The following is a 17,860-nucleotide window of genomic DNA, read 5'->3' as shown; positions in this document are numbered from 1 at the left end:
TGACAGTGGAGGCCTTCAAGCGGCAGCTGGACAGCCACCTGTCAGGTATGCTTTAATTTGGATTCCTGCATTGAGCAGGGGCTTTGACTCGATGGCCTTATAAGCCCCTTCCAATTTTCTGATTCTCTGATGCTGTGATTCTAAAATCAAGTAAAAATTAATGAAGTTGCCTTGAACTGAATAGCTCATCTAGTATTATTTATAGTCTGGTTGGCACCAGCTCTTCAGAATCTCTGGCAGAAGTCTCAGCCCTACTTGTGGATGCTAAGGATTGGACTTGGGACGTTCTGCATGCAGTACTTGTGTTTTACCACTGGGCTATGGCCCCTTCCAAAAATTGAAGTTTCAGTATAAGATTGAATGGAAAGCCTTCCTAGACAGACCATGGATCCATCTAGTCCAGCTTTCCTTTAAAACATGGCTAGAAAGGTGGTTCTGAGGAACCTATAATAAGGGCACAGGAACATAGAACATTAGAACATAGAAAGATGCCTTATACTGAATCAGATCATTGGTCCATCTAGTTCACTACTGTCTATAGTATAGTATAGACTCTATACTGACCAGCAGTGACGCTCCAGGATTTCAGACAGGGATCTCTCCCAGTCCTACCAGTATATGCTGGAAATTGAACCCGGGGACTTCTGCCACTGAGGTATGGCCCTTCTGTATTGCTTACCCCCACCCCAACAACTATTTATTTATTTATTATTTATTTTATTCAGCTTATATCCCGCCCGACTAGCAAACAGCTCTCTGGGTGGCAAACATAGAAACATATACAATAATAAAATTACAAGATCAATATAACAAATATAAAAGTACATCATCTAAAATACCAATTACAACATTTACATAAATAACTTAGATTAAAATGCCTCAGAGAAGAGAAAGGTTTTAACCTGGCGCCGAAAAGATAATAGTGTCGGCGCCAGGCGTACCTCCTCGGGGAGACTATTCCACAATTCGGGGGCCACCACTGAGAAGGCCCTAGATCTTGTTACTACCCTCCAGGCCTCCCTATGGGTCGGGACCTGGAGGAGGGCCTTCGTAGTAGACCGTAGTGTACGAGCTGGTTCATAACGGGAGAGGCGTTCCTGCAGGTATCGTGGTCCCGCGCCATATAAGGCTTTATAGGTTAATACCAACACTTTGAATCTGGCCCGGTAGCATATTGGAAGCCAGTGCAGGCGAGCCAGAACAGGTGTTATATGCTCAGACTGCTTAGTTCTTGTTAGCAGTCTGGCCGCCGTATTTTGCACTAGCTGTAGCTTCCGAACCGTCTTCAGAGGTAGCCGTACGTAGAGCGCGTTGCAGTAGTCCAAACGTGAGGTTACCAGAGCATGAACCACTGATGTAAGGTCCTCCTTACTCAGATAGGGACGTAGCTGGGCTACCAACCGAAGTTGGTAAAACGCATTCCGTGCCACCGAGGCTACATGGGCCTCGAGTGATAGGGAAGAGTCTAAAACGACTCCCAAACTACGAACCTGATCCTTTAGGGGGAGTGTAACCCCGTCCAGGACAGGGTATGTATCCACCATCTGACCAGAGAAACCATCCACCAGCAGCATCTCAGTCTTATCCGGATTGAGTCTCAGTTTGTTAGTTCTCATCCAGTCCATTGTTGCATCCAGACAATGGTTCAGCACATCGACCGCCTCACCTGAAGAAGATGAAAAGGAGAAGTAGAGCTGCGTGTCATCAGCGTACTGATGACAACGCACTCCAAAACTCCGGATGACTGCACCCAATGGCTTCATACAGATATTAAAGAGCATGGGAGACAAGACCGAACCCTGCGGGACCCCATATTGGAGAACCCACGGGGTCGAGCAATGTTCCCCAAGTATTATCTTCTGGAGACGGCCCGCCAAGTAGGAGCTGAACCACTGCCAAGCAGTGCCTCCAACACCCAACTCCGCAAGTCTCTCCAGAAGGATACCATGGTCGATGGTATCAAAAGCCGCTGAGAGATCAAGGAGAATCAACAGAGTTACACTCCCTCTGTCTCTCTCCCGATATAGGTCATCACACAGGGCGACCAAGGCCGTCTCAGTGCCAAAACCAGGTCTGAAACCCGACTGAAATGGATCTAGATAATCGGTTTCATCCAATAGCGCCTGGAGCTGGTCAGCAACCACTCATTTTAGGACTAACCACAATTCCCCATGACATCTGAACTCAGTAAATTATGATTGTTCTTCTAACTGTGGTCATACTAGATCTCCAATAGACTGTGGTTTGTCATCCTGGTTTTTTAACAAACCGTAGTTTGTTAGGACATTGTGGATAACTGTGGACAGTTCTAAAATAAAAGCAAAAGCTTGAGGAGGAAGAGAGGGGAGGCTTATTAATGCTCATTCCTGAAATGCTAAATCATGTTTTAATGTGATATCGGAAATAGGCCAATGTCTAATTTGCTCATCTCAAACTTTTCAGGCAAGTAAAAACAATAACCCACACCAGGCACTCTGCTACAACTCTGACTCTGCTAATGAACCTAGTAGTGCCCAGTTTTAGCTTCAACATAGGAGGAAGTGACTAGTTTGCCCAACAGTCAAAATGTCTATGCATTTGCTGCATATTTGTGTATGCCTTCCTCCAAGGAGGTCTGTATATGATTCACATGGAGTACGCATTCCTCTCATTGGGCCCCTCCACTGCACAGTCCCAAAGCTTGAGCTTTGAATGTCTCACAGAAAGGGGTTATTTACAGCCGTTAAAAGTCAATTTGTTTAATTTGATTCTCAATCTCTGGCTGCTACTCATTGCTGGCCAGGCCTGTGTCCACATAATTTCAAAGAACATCTGTCATGTACAAACCATTCTCGGACTGAGCCTCTGAGCAGAGGCAGTTAACCCTGGAGGAAAATGAGTTATGTCCAGTTTAACTTTAAATTCTTCCTGTTAGTAGTTTTACTTTTGTCTAGGCAGGCCTGCTCTTATGCCAGTAAAGTTATACAGGGTGTTTTTGGAATTTTGACATGTCAGGCCTCCCATAAATCAGTAGACACATGTGACCCTTCCTGCCATGTGCCGTTGGATCAATATGCAAGGTTAACCTTCCATTCCATAGTTCAACAACACTATTAATGAAATAACCATTCATTAACACTATTAATGAAATAACCATGTTCTATGCCCTAGGGATGTGTGAATTTCAACAGGATCTATAAGTCTTCAGGAGTGGGCAATTTTATTTCTGTATCTCTCAAAAGCATTAGCACTCCCACCATCACCAATAACTCCAACTGGCGTAATTCCAGTTCTCTCATTTTATCCTAATAAACATCAGTGCAAGTGTAGATTAACCTTAGAGATGGTGGCTTGACAAGGCTGCCCAGTTGATGTCATGGTTATGGGGGATTTGAACTCAGGTCTCCATAGTCTCCATCTAGTTCTCTCTCCACTATACCAAACTAACGTTCAAATAATGGAGAAAGAATAAAGCACATGCAAAAAAAAAAAAATGGTTTGATCATGACACCACCATCTTCAACACATTTTCTTTTCTTGGTTTCCAGCATTTATTCATTTAAAACCACTTAATATTTCAAAAACTCTAAGCAAGGTACAGTCTAAAATAAACATTATATAATTAAAACATTAAAACGAGTAAAACAGCAATATAAAAATACATAGAAGCATATAAAAGAAATAAAAAAGAAATCCAAAGGATTCAAAAATGTAAAACAGCGCCCAGTCTTGTGGGTCAGGGAAAAAGGTAAATTGTCACAATTACATCTTCTTCATGGACATAACTGATCAACAATCCAGTGGAACAACAATCCTTTCCATTCTTAATACTCAAATTTGCAGAGTAGAATTTTAGTGGTTAAATCAGTGGCAGCTGGTGGCTCCAGGGTTTAGTCCAAACTTTCAAGGAGCTGTCCAAGATGCTTTCCATCTTATTTTTGTGCTGAGTGATGATATGCTAAGGCCATGATTGTGTTGGAATGTATGAGGTTCAACTCATGGGTTGAGGCTGCATGGGGTTAATAAGGGTAGCTAGAGAGCTAGACCTCTTTCTGGTTGAGGCTATACCTATCCCTTTGATCCTCTGCCTTCTCTCCCCTTCCTGCTAGGCTGATAAGCAAAGGAATGTTGATCCCAGTTCCTTCCCGCCTACAGGCTGCAGGCTGCTCCAGCATAGCCAGTTAGCTAGTTATAGAACTGTTTCCTATCAAGCATGTACTTCCAGAATAAAGTAGTTGTTTCTTATTTTAAAGCTTAAAGTCTCTGTCTGACTAATTTGCAGGGAAGGTAGAATCTTAGCAAAGATTCAAACACACACACGTAAGCTCGCTCAATACTCTCCATTCCACAGCACTACGCAACTCTGCTATGCATCTCAATAGAATTCCGACAGATTGAGCCAAAGTTGAGTGCTTTTTAAGACCCTCTGATTTCAATGGGAGAGGTCTAAATGGATACCTTATCTATCCCAGTGAAATCATTGGGACTTAAAATCTGCTTAATTTTGGCTGGATTGTGTTTTAAATGGTTATGTTGGAGAAGAAATGCATCAGTGCGACACCACATTTCAGCAAAATCCCATCCATTCCTTCTCATAGTCACAATTTTGCCAACTCCTCTCCCCCCTTGAAATGTAACATATGTTATCAACATTTATGGATATCTGAGATTGTGCAAATCTGAGATTTTGCATGGGACTCAAAGTTCAAATGTGTCCCTAAAATTTCCAAAGACCAAGGTATATTTGGAGCATCTGTTCTAACCCAGTTTATTTGCCTTGGAAACATCAGTCGCTTAGCTGAGATCTTGATATTTGCATTTCTGCTCCATTGAGATTGCATACTTCAAACTTGAGGCTTAGGCCTGTAAGAAGGCCTCTCCACAGACCAAAGAGCTTGGGTGTAGAGTGTCTTGCAGAGGATTATTTATAGCAGTTAAAATTCAATTTGTTTAAATTTTATTGTCAATTTGTTTTAGAAAGATAAACTGCAGAGTCTTGGCTTGGAGATGGGAGTGTATTCACAATTAGCATTTAGGCAGTTTTTTAAAAAAGAGTACAGGCCACAGTGAATTGGATACCAGAAAACTTATAACCAAATAACATTTCAGCTAAGACTCAGAAATTAGTATGACCTAAGGGCTTAATTAGAGTTGGAGGGGAAATGTTAGCAGAAATGTAAAATTTGTAGTTGATTTGCTGTTGTTGCTGCTGCTGCTGCTGCTGCTGTTGCTGCTACTACTGCTGTTTTCTTTCATAATAAATGGAAAATACAGACAACTGAGCACTCTTAACAGGGGAAGGATCGTAGCTCAGGGGTAGAGCATCTGTGTTGCATAAAGAAGGTCCCTGGTTCAATCCCTGATACCTTCAGGAAGGGCTGGGAAAGATTCCTGCCTGAAACCCTGGAGATTTGCCGCCAGTCAGTGTGTGGACTATACTGAGCTAGATGGACCTTAATGGTCAGACTCATCATAAAGCGTCAGCCTATGTTCCTATGATAAATGTCTTGATGACTCTGATAGTTCTCCATTTTGCTTGCACCCTCAGCATGGAGGAGATTGGGGTGCGGGAGCAATGACTACATACACTATAGGCAGAAGCACTAATGTACACTGTGGTGAGGCAGCAGTGCTCACCTGACCATCCTGACAGCAGCTGCTGCTTACCAGAAAGGAGAGGGGAGAGCAACTAGAAGGCTGGCATGGTGTAAATGCACTGGCAGAGCCAATCCGATGCTTCTGGTGGTGCATTTGCACTAACCTCCTTGATTCTTCCCCTCCCTTCTTCTCATTAAGCAGCAGTGAATCTGTTGCCAGAAGGTCAGATGACTGTTGCCAAACCACCATGCTATTTGCTGCTGGACAGAAGTGTGTGAAAAATTTGTGATTACAGCTAACAGAGTTTGGTATGGTATATAAGCCAAAGAACCAATCATTGGACAACCCAACTGCTGAATAATATCACCACTCAGCTCATATGCTGGAAGAACACTGGTGGTGATGGCAGGAATCTTAAACCCACAATACTGGGGGGCATTCCTGAGAACTGGATGTGTGAGAGGTGTTCCAGTCCCTGAGTTAGGCTGGGGTCTTGAAGTGATACCCAGCATTTCCTTAAGGGGATCCCCAGTGGGGAGCAGAAATCCTGACGCTGGTATGGATCTAGCCAAATGTCTGAAGAGACTACAATGAAAACATTGTGAAACAAGCACAGGACACCTCAATTGAGCAATAAGCCATAAACATTGCTGCGAGGAAGAAAAATCCCCACATTGCTGAGACCAATGACAAATACATATGAAATTCCATCCCATCCCTATTAGCCGGATGTTACCATAGTAAGGTAACAGATACTAAAACTAGGGGGGGGGTGGAAAATGGCTGCAGCAATGCCGAAGCTCTGGGCCACGCTCCCTGACCTAGGAGTGGACCAGAGTGAAAAGTTCCCTCTCAGGTCCACTTTTAGGATCCGTGCCTGTTGCATCTGACTGACTCCTGGGCAAGGCCTGAGCCATGGCACAGACAGCTCATCAGTTTTATAGCACCAGACGGCCATGAAAGGTGGAAAATTCCTTTTACTCCCTTGCTGGTTGGAATGAAAGGTCCCCAGTAACTCTTTTGGCTTCCTTTTGGAAGGAAAACTAGAGTACAATAACATGTTGATGACAACAATGATCGTAAGTGGGGACTCAGGGCTTTTAAGGCCTTGATCCCATGTACTTTTACATTGGAAGTAAGGCCCCCTTCACACACAGTGCAGTTTTAAGTTCAGTTTGGAATGTAGCCCGAATGCTTGTAATATGAAATTTCACCAGAGCCACTTTTCTCAAGCATCCAAATCCAGCTGAGCTATTGAACATGTGGTATAAATTAGTGGGGGTGGGGTGGGGAGGGGAGGAATGAACCTTAAAGTTCACTCCAAAGTCTCCTTGTGATTCCATTTGTTATTTATCTCACTTCTTCAGGAAACTCAGAATTACTTAGATCAAGCTCCTCAGCAATCTCACATCCAGCTATGGCGCAGGGTAAGATATGCTTAGCTTTTTAACAATGTTAAAGCATCATCATTATCTCACTATTCTTTGGAGCAGTTAAACAGCTCAAGTTGTTAAAATGGCTGCCAACTTTCAGATCAGATTCTCCCCCTTAAAAAAAGTCATAATCAAACTCCAGAAACTGGGTGCCATGCACATTTTCAATTTCATCAGGAAGACACTGAGCTCTATCAAAAACGTTCTTTTCAAAGCAAAGGGGTACATCTTTTCAGGAATCTTACCTTGTTGGGAAATGAATGAGAAGACACAAAGTTACACATCTTCTTTGTGTCTAGCTTCAGAATGGGAAATTCAACCAATCAGCTTCATGAATCTCTGAAATGAAGCCTGGCTGCTTCAGACAAAAGGTTAACCACAAGAGTTCCACTCTCTTGTATAAAAACAGCTCCCAAGAACTAAATGGTTATTATTTAAAAATTGAGAAAATATGAAACCAAAGTGTAAATTATCATGACAATCTGTAGAATAGCATCTTAATAGTACATTGGGGGGGAGTAAGGCTTGTTCAGCAAAACTGTTTTATTCTATTTGCTGGACTACATTAAAAATCAAATACAAGGATCAGGTCTAATGACTGTTGTTGAAGCTGCAGAATGCAAATGCTGGGTTTTTCCCCATCATTTTTAATCCTCAAGCTCCCTTGCAAACAGGTTGTGCCAGTTTGGCTTTTATATACATTAAGGAGATCTCATTAAAATTTCTGCTAACAGCTGGCTCAAAGCTGATAGTTTAGAGGCAGAAAATAGGCTCACTCTGCCAGCAGGTGCAACTTTTTAAATGTAGGAGAAAATCTTAATTGGAATCTTTGAATACCCCCTTGGTTTCCCTGAATGGGAAAGGTAGTGAGCTGGTCTATCACAGCAGAAAGTACCATGTAAGCAGCAACCCCTAACTAGAAGACAGAGCTGCTATACCTTGAAAGAATCTAAAACTGAAATAAATGATGTTCCATTGTATCATATGTTAATGATCTGAACTGTAGTAGTCAACATCCTCTCTCACACAAGGGTAGGGAACATTTTTCAGCCTGAGGGCTTCATTCCCTTCTGGGCAATCTTTTGAGGGCCACATGCCAGTGATGGGCAGGGCCAGAGGCAAAAGTGCTTTCTGATTTCTGAACCTTTAAGAGTTCTTAATGCAATGTTCAGCCTTACAATGGATTTATTTATTCATTAATATTTCAGTTTATCCATATAATACTTTTCTGTAAATGCAAACAAAGCAGCACACAAAAATCGAGATCAAAACAATACAATTTTTAAAAATAGAAAAGCAATATATCAATGTAAACCAACAATCCATAAAACAAATTAGCAGAAATTAAATTAATGGGAAGATACAGCAGTAGGGAGAAAATTTAAGCAGCTGGCAAACCAGATGTCAAAAGCCTGTTGGAATAAAGTTTTTAGAGAAGGCTAAAAGTGGACAAAAAGGGAGCCTAATGAACCTTCCTGGGGGAAAAAGCTGTAATGGTGGTGTCACTACCAAGAAGGCCCTGCTCCTGATATCTGCTCATTGTTTTCTCTGAAGAGATGAATAATAATGCAGGGCCTCTAAAGCAGATCTCAAGGCTTGGGTAGGTTCATAGGACTGAGACAACCTGGCCCCAGTCGGTTTAGATCTTGAGATGTTTATACCAGTACTTTAAACCAAGCCCAGAAATTACTATGTCAGGGTTCCCAAAGTGTGGTCCGTTGGCTACCAGTGATTCACAAGCTTTATTCAGCTGTTCTGTGGTGTAGATTAGTGGTTGAAGATGGAAGATGGTACATCCATCACATTAAATATTCATATTGATTTTTAATTGTATTTTATTGCTTCTTCGATTTCTTCTATTGCATTTTACAGTGATACAGTTTGAATTCTGTGGAATTACAATTGCTACAACAGACAGTAAAACCATTAAGTGGTCTGCCAAGACCCTCAACAATTTTTAAGTGGTCCATTGGGGGGGATTACTATGGAATATATTCACTAATAGGCAAAAAAAACCTTGTGGTTTAAGAATGTACCTATAACCCACAGATATTTCTATCAAACTTTAAGAAGCAGGGAAAGTGGGCAGCTATAGTGAATGCACCAGGGGAGCAGAAGATCTGAACTCCTCTCTGAGATATTGTACTGCCCTACAAATTTATCAAAATGCAAACACAATTTGGGTTGGTCTTTCACAGTCCCCTTGATGTTTTGGGAGCCAGGTCCCAGCAGGGTTCCTATGTCTCCAGCACCCTATGAGCCAATCAGCATGAAAGGGGTGTGTGTGAGCCACAGAGAAGAATATTCTAACATGCTTCCTTGTTCTTTCCTGCTCATGGGAGCCAATCAGAGTGAAAGTTGAGTCAGACACTGAGAAGACTCTTCTCAGTAGCTAACACACAACCTCCCTTTTCATGCTGATTAGCTCCTAGGAACTAATGTTGTTGTGGAAGAAGGTATTAAGAAGGATAGATAAGCAGGCAGCTGCATTAAAGCCTGGCCAGATTATTCTATAATCTTAGAAGGTTGAATAATCTTAGAAAGGGTGTGGCTGTGAGGGGGCATAGCTGTGACTCTCATGAAGGGACCCTGCCCTTCTGAATTTGCCGCTACATTACTGCATACTCCACCCTAGGATAGTGGATAAATTCATTCAATCTGCATTTTAAAGCAAATCATTCTACTTCATGTGTCCCAGACATGTCTCCAAATTTTCTGATGCAGTTTTGGGTTTTTTTAAAAAAACAAAATGCATATTTTTATGAGGGGAAATGCATAAAAAATGTATACATGAGGGGGAAATGCACTGAAATGTAAACATACCATGCATTGTAAGGGACAATTGTATCCAAAGTGCATATAAGGCGAGTGTTTCATGGATAGGAATAATCAGGTGCACAAATAAATGTTGGGTGCCCTTGATTTGACAGCAGCACATGGGAAAGGATCTAGAGTTTGAGTAATCCACAAGCTAAACTGCATCAGGGGTATGATGCAGTCGTGATAAAAAGCTAAAGCAATTCTAAGTAGTATTAATGGACTACAAGAAGCAATGGTACTGCTCTGTTCTGCTTTGGCCACCTGGAGTACTGTGTCCACTTCTGGGCACTGCAGTTTCAGAAAGATAATGACAAAGTAGAACATGTCCAGAGGAGGTTGACAACTATAGTGAGAGCTCTGGAGACCAATTCCTATGACAAAATAGCCAGGTACGTTTAGATTGGAGAAGAAATGTTTAAGAGACACTATGATAAGTATCTTCACATAGATGACTGAGAAATAATAATAATAATAAATAATAATAATAATAATTTACTGCATTTATTTGTCACATACTACAATATTTTTGTCTTAAAGCAACTTAGTTTTTAAAAACATCTAATATAACATTTAAAATACATCAGAGATTAAAAACAAGCATTGTTTACCTAAAGGTGCTCATCCAACAACAACATAAAAAAGAACACACCCAAATAAAAGATGAACAAAAGAAAATAGGTGTCCTGATCCTCCAGATGGTGGGACCTAAACCAACAGGCTCATAGTACAAGGAAAGGACTTAAAATTCCCAGGGTTCCCTGGGGAAAGGGATTGATTGGAAATGATAGCCCTGTGAGGGGAATAGGGGCCTCCTAATAACTAGGAACATATGAACAGAGGAAGCTGCCTGATACTGAGTCAGACTCATTGGCCCATCTAGTCCATTATTGTCTACACTGACAGACTGCAGCTCTCCAGCGTTTCAGAGAGGGAGTCACTCCCAGCCCTACTTGGAGATGCCAGGGATTAAGCCTCGGACCTTCTGCATGCAAGGCAGATGCTCTACCACTGAGCTACGGCTCTTAACAAATGACAGCTCCCAGGATTCTTTGGGAGAAGCCATGACTGTTTAAAATGCTATGATACTGCTTTAAAGGTATTGTGTAGATGCTTAAGTGAAGGCAGACAATCCTCCCCAAACTCTAAGAAACTTCACCTGACCCATCTCCCCGGCACTAAACTTTCCCGCTACTTTGGCAGAAGGATCCCGCCTGCCCTGAAAGCAGGTTGCATCCAGCTGCTGCACCGCCCCACTGATGGCTCAGATACAGAATGGGGGTGCCAGAAGGGGGAGACACTTATTTGCGCGGCTCCAGCATAAAAGGTGGGCAGCAGGTGTCACAGGGAGGAGAGGATAGGCTCAGAGTGCTACAGCATCTGCATGTGCTTGAACACAGAGGAAGTGAGAGCAAGAAGTGTGTGTGCATGAGAGAGAGAAAGAGAGTGAGTGAGTGAGAGAGAGAGCGCAATGTGGAAAGAAGTATGGAACTCAGAAAGTTTGGAGCTTGGCCATAAGCTTCAGAGCAAAAAGGGTTAAGAAGGGCTGGAACCAAGAAGATGAATGGAAGATTTTGTTTGCTTAATAAAGGGTTTGAGTAGTAAGCCAGAGTGGCCCACTGAGCATTTTTAAGAAGCATAATAAAATGGCACAATTAGAGGGAAACCGTGCCTATCTTTTGTTGACATGAAGAAGTGATTAGGGAAAGAAACCCATTTTCTCTCTGTCTCCTATCGCTGACACTAATTCAGGCTTAAATCCTCCCTCTGTCCACCCCCTCCTGTCAGAAAAAAAAAAAGGGGGCGTTCATTACTCTAAATGCCTTCTCGGGTTCTGTCTCGGCTTGCTTAATGCAGTTTATCACCACAGCAAGGGTGAAAAGCACAGGGAAAAAATAGGTTAATCAATACCACAGCAGTTGTGCTTAGCATTTAATTCAGCAGGTCTCTCAGCTCATCAGACCTTTGACTATAGGCCATAGGCTCTTCTCTTTGTGCACAGGTGGCTGCCTCTGAAGAGGATGTGTAGATCTGGGGTGGAAGGAGGCCTTAAGCTTGAAGAAATGCTGTCCTTCCTGTAGGTTGTATGCCACCCCTCAGTATATCCCTGCAGCTCCTGCAGTGCTAAGTGCAAGCCATATATTGAAGCACATCAAATTTTCTGTTCTTAGGTACATAGGAAGACCAATGGTCCATCTAGCTCAGTATTGTTTACACTGACTAACAGCAGCTCTCCAGGATTGGGGGCTGGGGTCTCTCCTAGGCCCTAACTGAAGATGCCAGGGATTGAACCTGAGACCTTTTGCATGCAAAGCAGATGCGCTGCCACTGAGTTACTGTCCTTCTGGACTTCATTTTAGAATGACAAGTTATTTGGGGCTCTGATACCATTTGTTTAGTTGTTTTTTTTAACCCAGAGTGATAGTTTTTAGCAAGGTAAGGATGTGCTTTATACCAGTAGTGCGCTTCTAGTTTGATATTGTCTACACAGACTGGCAATAGCTCTCCAGGGTTTGCAGAGCTTGGAAAAGTTACTTTTTTGAACTACAATTCCCATCAGCCCCAGCCAGCACATGCTGGCTGGGGCTGATGGGAGTTGTAGTTCAAAAAAGTAACTTTTCCAAGCTCTGGACTTAGGCAAGTGTACCTATGAATTAATGCTCTCTTATTGGCTGCTTGAATTGGGTGGGTGATGTATCCTGAGGCTGCTCAAGTCAAGGGAAGTGAGGCTATTAATTCAGATCAGGTCTGGCATCAGAGCCTGAATCCTTGCGCTGTGCCTGTCTCAGATTTAGGTGTACATAATAGCAGTGGCAGGTGGTTGTGAGTGATGTGATATTATTTATTTATTTATTTATTTATTTGTTTGTTTCATTTTTAAACCGCCCATAGCTAGTAGCTCTCTGGGCGGTGAACAAACAGGATTAAAATACAATATGCAATAAAATCAATAACGAACAACAGCAAATTAAACAAAAACATTAAATGGAACATATTGACATTAAAATTGAACATTAAAATGCCTGGGAGTATAGCCAGGTCTTAACCTGGCGGCTAAAAGAAAGTACCGTAGGCGCCAGGCGTATCTCCTCAGGTAGGCTGTTCCACAGTTTGGGGGCCACCACAGAAAAGGCCCTAGATCTAATAACAATCCTCCGGGCATCCTGGTGAGTTGGTACCCGGAGGAGGGCCTTGGATACTGAACGAAGTGAACGGGTAGGTTCATAGCGGGAGAGGCGTTCCACAAGGTATTGTGGTCCCACACCGTGTAAGGCTTTATAGGTCAAAACCATATTGTGAATGGGAGCAGTAGGGGACAGCTTGCAGTAATCCACTACAGACTGCAAGGCTGCTGTGAATTGCCTGTTTTTATGGGTTGTATCCATCAAAGTCATCCCATTAGCACAAGGACTTCCCCTTGTGCAAGAGGACTTCGTCTCCTCTCCTGGCTTGTGCCCACCCTTGAAATTTGCTCTGGAGGGTTGGTGGAACCCCTAGAACAGATTTGGGGTTGTGCACAGAGAGAGGAGATGGAAGTCCTTGTGCTAAAAAGGACAACTTTGTTGAATGCAACCATATGCGCTTATTATTTATTTAGTAAATTTGAATACCACCCAGTCAAAAAGATTTTTTATCTAAGCAGTGAACAATAAAATCTCATAGAACAATGTATCATTTCAGAGCATTAAAAATAAGCAATCAAATAAAAATAATAATGCCAAGCTTATTTAAAACAAGAACATGTTTAGCAAGTGTCTAAAGCACGGGTTCCCAAGCTGTGGGTCATTGACCACCAGTGGTCCACGAGCTTCATTCAGATGGCCTACAACAGGTCTGCATTAAATATTCATATTGATTTTTAATTGTATTTTAATTGGTTCTTTAAATTTTTTATGTTGTATTTTGTTTGTATTACAATTTGCATTTCACAGAATTTCAAATTGTGATACCATAAAATACAATATAGGAAAGAAAAGACACAATAAAAATATAATTAAAAATAATTTACCCTCTTGCTACAATTGCTACATCAGGCAGAAAAGTCATGAAGTGGTCTACCAAGATTATCAGCAATTTTCAAGTGGTCCATGGGAAAAAAGTTTGAGAACCACTGGTCTAAAGGATGAGAAGGACCTCTCTTAAAACACATGGGCAGGGAATTCCATACTGTCAGTGCTTCCACACTAAATGCTCTGCGCCTGATGTTTGTAGGGCAAACATCCAGTGGCACTCTTGGCAGTGTTGGGCAGAGGGAACAATGTTGGGGAAGGTACTGATATCGGAGGGGAGGGAATGACTTTGCTGTCCTCCCTCAGACTGTCTACCTTGGGGTGGGGGGGGCTGTGACCCTTCAGATGTTGTTGAACAACAGCTCCCATCTTCCCTGACCACTGGCCATGCTGACTGGGGTTGTTGGGTGTTGGAGTCCAATGACATCGGATGGGCCACAGATGTCCACCACTGGTGTAACTGATTGTGTAACTTCAGTGAATCTCTATGATGCTGTAGGTACTGTTAAAAACAAAAGAAGGCCAGAATCCACATCATCTTGCACTCGGGTGGTGGTAGTGCTAAACTCAGTGTTAAAGTAGAAAGTTAAGAGACTGAAAAACTATGACTCCAAATATACATAGCATCACAATTACAGAGATATTTTTCACACCCTATGAGCCAGATGCACACTGCAGGGTGAGTCCAGAGGACAATAAAACATTGAGGGTGGCAGGAAGAGACATCTTGGACCACCAGGGGATTTGGCCCATTTTTAAGAGGCTTTCCAAATGCTGGCAGGCTGAGGACCAAATCCGTTGAGTGCTTTATTGTGGCAGATGATAATAATTCTGCTGGGTACTTTATCAGTGCTGACATTCCCTGGATAAAGGCCAATGGGAATGCATTTATCTACCATGTGCATCTACTTAAAAGCTGGAACAAATCTTCATCTTTATTAAACAAGGCACTCACTCATGGCCTTGGTTTTTTTTTTTTTTTTAATGCTTTGCCTTGCAAGTGCAAATGAATTTTCTGGAGCATTTCATGTAGAAATGTAGTAGATCACAAGTGCTAGGTTATCGGAATAAATAAAATGTGTAACGAGTTGAAAACAGACATCCCAGTCTTAGGCCTACTTGCTCAGAAGTAAAGCCTCAGAGTTGTCTGAACTCAGTGAGACTCACTTTTGAGTAGACATGGCTGCAACCACACACATACTTTACTGTTAGTAGTTCCCATTGGATTTAATGGAACTTATTTCTGAGTAGGCATGCCAGGGCTGGTTCTAAAGGGTGGCCAGGTTGGGCACTGGCCCGACAGCCCCTGGAGCTACAGGGGCCCCCTCAGCCGCCCCTCTGCTCCCCGTATGTGATCCGCGCCCCCCATCTCCCCACTTACCTGCCTGCTGTCTTTTACCATTGCCCTTAACAAAGATGGCGGCTGCGGTTTCCCTAAGGTACTGAAGCCCCTGCCACCATCTTAGTTGATGGCAGAGATGCGCGCATGTAGTATGCATGTGTGCCATCAACAAAGATGGTGGTGGAGGCTTCATCCCCTTAGGGAAACCGCAGCCGCCATCTTGGTTAATGGCAATAATAAAAGACAGCAGACAGGTAGGTGGGGCGGGGAGGGCTGCGTGCGCAAGCACAAGCACAAACGCGCACATGCACACACGGTGGGGCCCAGGGCAAGCTGATGCCCAAGGGCCCCGGCATTCTTGGAGCCGGCCCTGAGGCATGCGTAGGATTATGCTGCACGAAGTAAAAAATAAATATTTTGGAAAGTGCTCTTATGCATCCAGTGACTCAGCACCATTTTTTCTGCACACTTCGCATCAACTTCATTCATTTGATACACCATATCCTATGGGGAGGGGGTGGCGGCAGTGGTATTGATGAAATATGAAGTATCAGATTATGAAAGTTGAGGATGAGTGAAGATCATTTATCAAAATCCTGTTTGTTTTTTTAATCTCAGAAATCATACCACTGATTTTCTAGCAGATGTAGCATCTGGGAGGAACCAAGGATTACTCATTATCTATAATGAAGTTCATAAACTATTGCATCACTACATTTTCTCCAGTCATGAGATGGGGGAGATGTATAAAACCTTTGCAAATCTCCCCTTGGATCTGCCAAAGCCCATTATCTGAGCTCTGAGACAGCTCAGAGTGATGTAGTAAGATGATATCAAGCTTTTGTATGATTCTTTTGCTTTAGTTCCTCTCCAGTGTTTGTTCTGTGCCAGATACTTTTTATGGTTTCCATACAGCGATGATAAGAATAGAATTTACAGCAATCTCTGAGAAAGGTAAGGTTAGTTACTGGAACAAATTACCTTTTAAAATTATAATAATACTGAAGTAGCATTATATCTTAGAATGAGATTAGATATGAAATAGAACTAAATGTCATCCTCAGTAATAAAGGACAGAAAGCGACAATGTAACACAATTTTATAAAAAGGGTTTGGGGAGGCGGGGAGAAAATTACAGGTTAGCATAGTGTCTGTTCTGGGTAAATTGATAGAAAGTATTATTAAAGATAATTTCATCAAGCATGTAGAAGAACAAGTCTTGCAGAAGAGGAATCAACATGGCTTCTGCAAAGGTAATTCCTGTATCACTAACCTTTTAGAGTTCTCTGATAGGTGTCATCCAGTGGCCACATCTGAACCAAACATTTAAAGCATTCTTATACCACTTTAACAGTCATGGAGAATCGTGGGAACCGTAGTTTGTTAAGGGTAACTATTAAAGTAGTGTAAGAGTGCTTTAAATGTATGGTGCGGATGTAACCATTGTGTACTGGGACTTTCAAAAAGCTGTTAACAAAGTTTGTCTCCAAAGGTTCCTCAGTAAACTTAGCAGTCATAAGATAAGAACAAGGGTCCTGTTATGGATCCTTATCTGATTGAAGAACAGCAGGCACAGAGGAGAAATAAACGGACAGTTCTCACAGTGGAGGGATATACGAAGTGAAGTCTCCCACAGCTGTGTATTGCAGCCACTTTTAAAAAACTTTTTCATATATGAGCTGGAATTATGAATGAGCAATGAGGGGGTTAAGATTGTTGACAGGGATGGAAAGATCTGTTGATTTTGGTTGTCTCTGTTTCTCATTTTTTCCAATCTTAAATCTGTTCTGTAATTTGTGAATTTTTTGAAAAATTCCTCATGAAAATTCTTCAGCATTTAAGTGTGAATTTCTTCCATTAAACACATTTCTGTATGCAGTTTTGCATAATGTACATATTTTTGCAAGTAATTTCACCCAATATAATGCATTTTTGCATGTTATTTTCAACAATATGTTCATTTTATGCACATTTTTCATAAATTTTATGCACAGTATCCACTTTTGGTTGGAGAACTGCCTCACAAAATTTAGATAAGTGCAAATTTTGAAAGATGGCTGTGTTTTGGTTCCCATATTTTTTCCGGAAAGTGCAAATTTGATAAATCTGGCTTTAAATAATAATAATAATAATAACAACAATAAGAATTTATTAGACTTATTTGTCATTTCATACCCAAAGATCCCCAAATGACTTACACAATATTAAAACAAAAACAAATAAAAAACACAAAAAGCATAACAATAAACAACACAACAATAGCAATAGCACCCCCATGCAGGAAGATTTGGCAGCATATTAAAACAAAACATCATTTCAATCTATCAAATGCCTGGGAGAAAAAGTATGTCTTTACCTGGAGCTGAAAAGATGACAATGAAGGTGCCAGGCTGAACTCACTGCGGAGCATATTCCACAGATGGGAAGCCACCAGGGCCGGTTCTAAAGGGCGGCCAGGTGGGGCACTAGCCTGACAGCCCCTGGAACTACAAGGGGCCCTCAGCCGCCCCTCTGCTCCCCTTCCATGATCTGTGGCCCCCCACGCCCCCACCTACCTGTCTGCTGTCTTTTACCATTGCCCTTAACGAAGATGGCGGCCGCGGTTTCCCTAAGGTACTGAAGCCCCTGCCGCCATCTTAGTTGATGGCAGAGATGCACGCACGTAGCACACACGTGTGCCA

This window comes from Rhineura floridana, chromosome 2 (genome assembly GCF_030035675.1).
Source record: "Rhineura floridana isolate rRhiFlo1 chromosome 2, rRhiFlo1.hap2, whole genome shotgun sequence".
Classification (NCBI taxonomy): domain Eukaryota; kingdom Metazoa; phylum Chordata; class Lepidosauria; order Squamata; family Rhineuridae; genus Rhineura; species Rhineura floridana.
The sequence above is the reverse complement of the archived record's forward strand: the minus strand, read 5'-3'. Positions refer to the sequence as shown.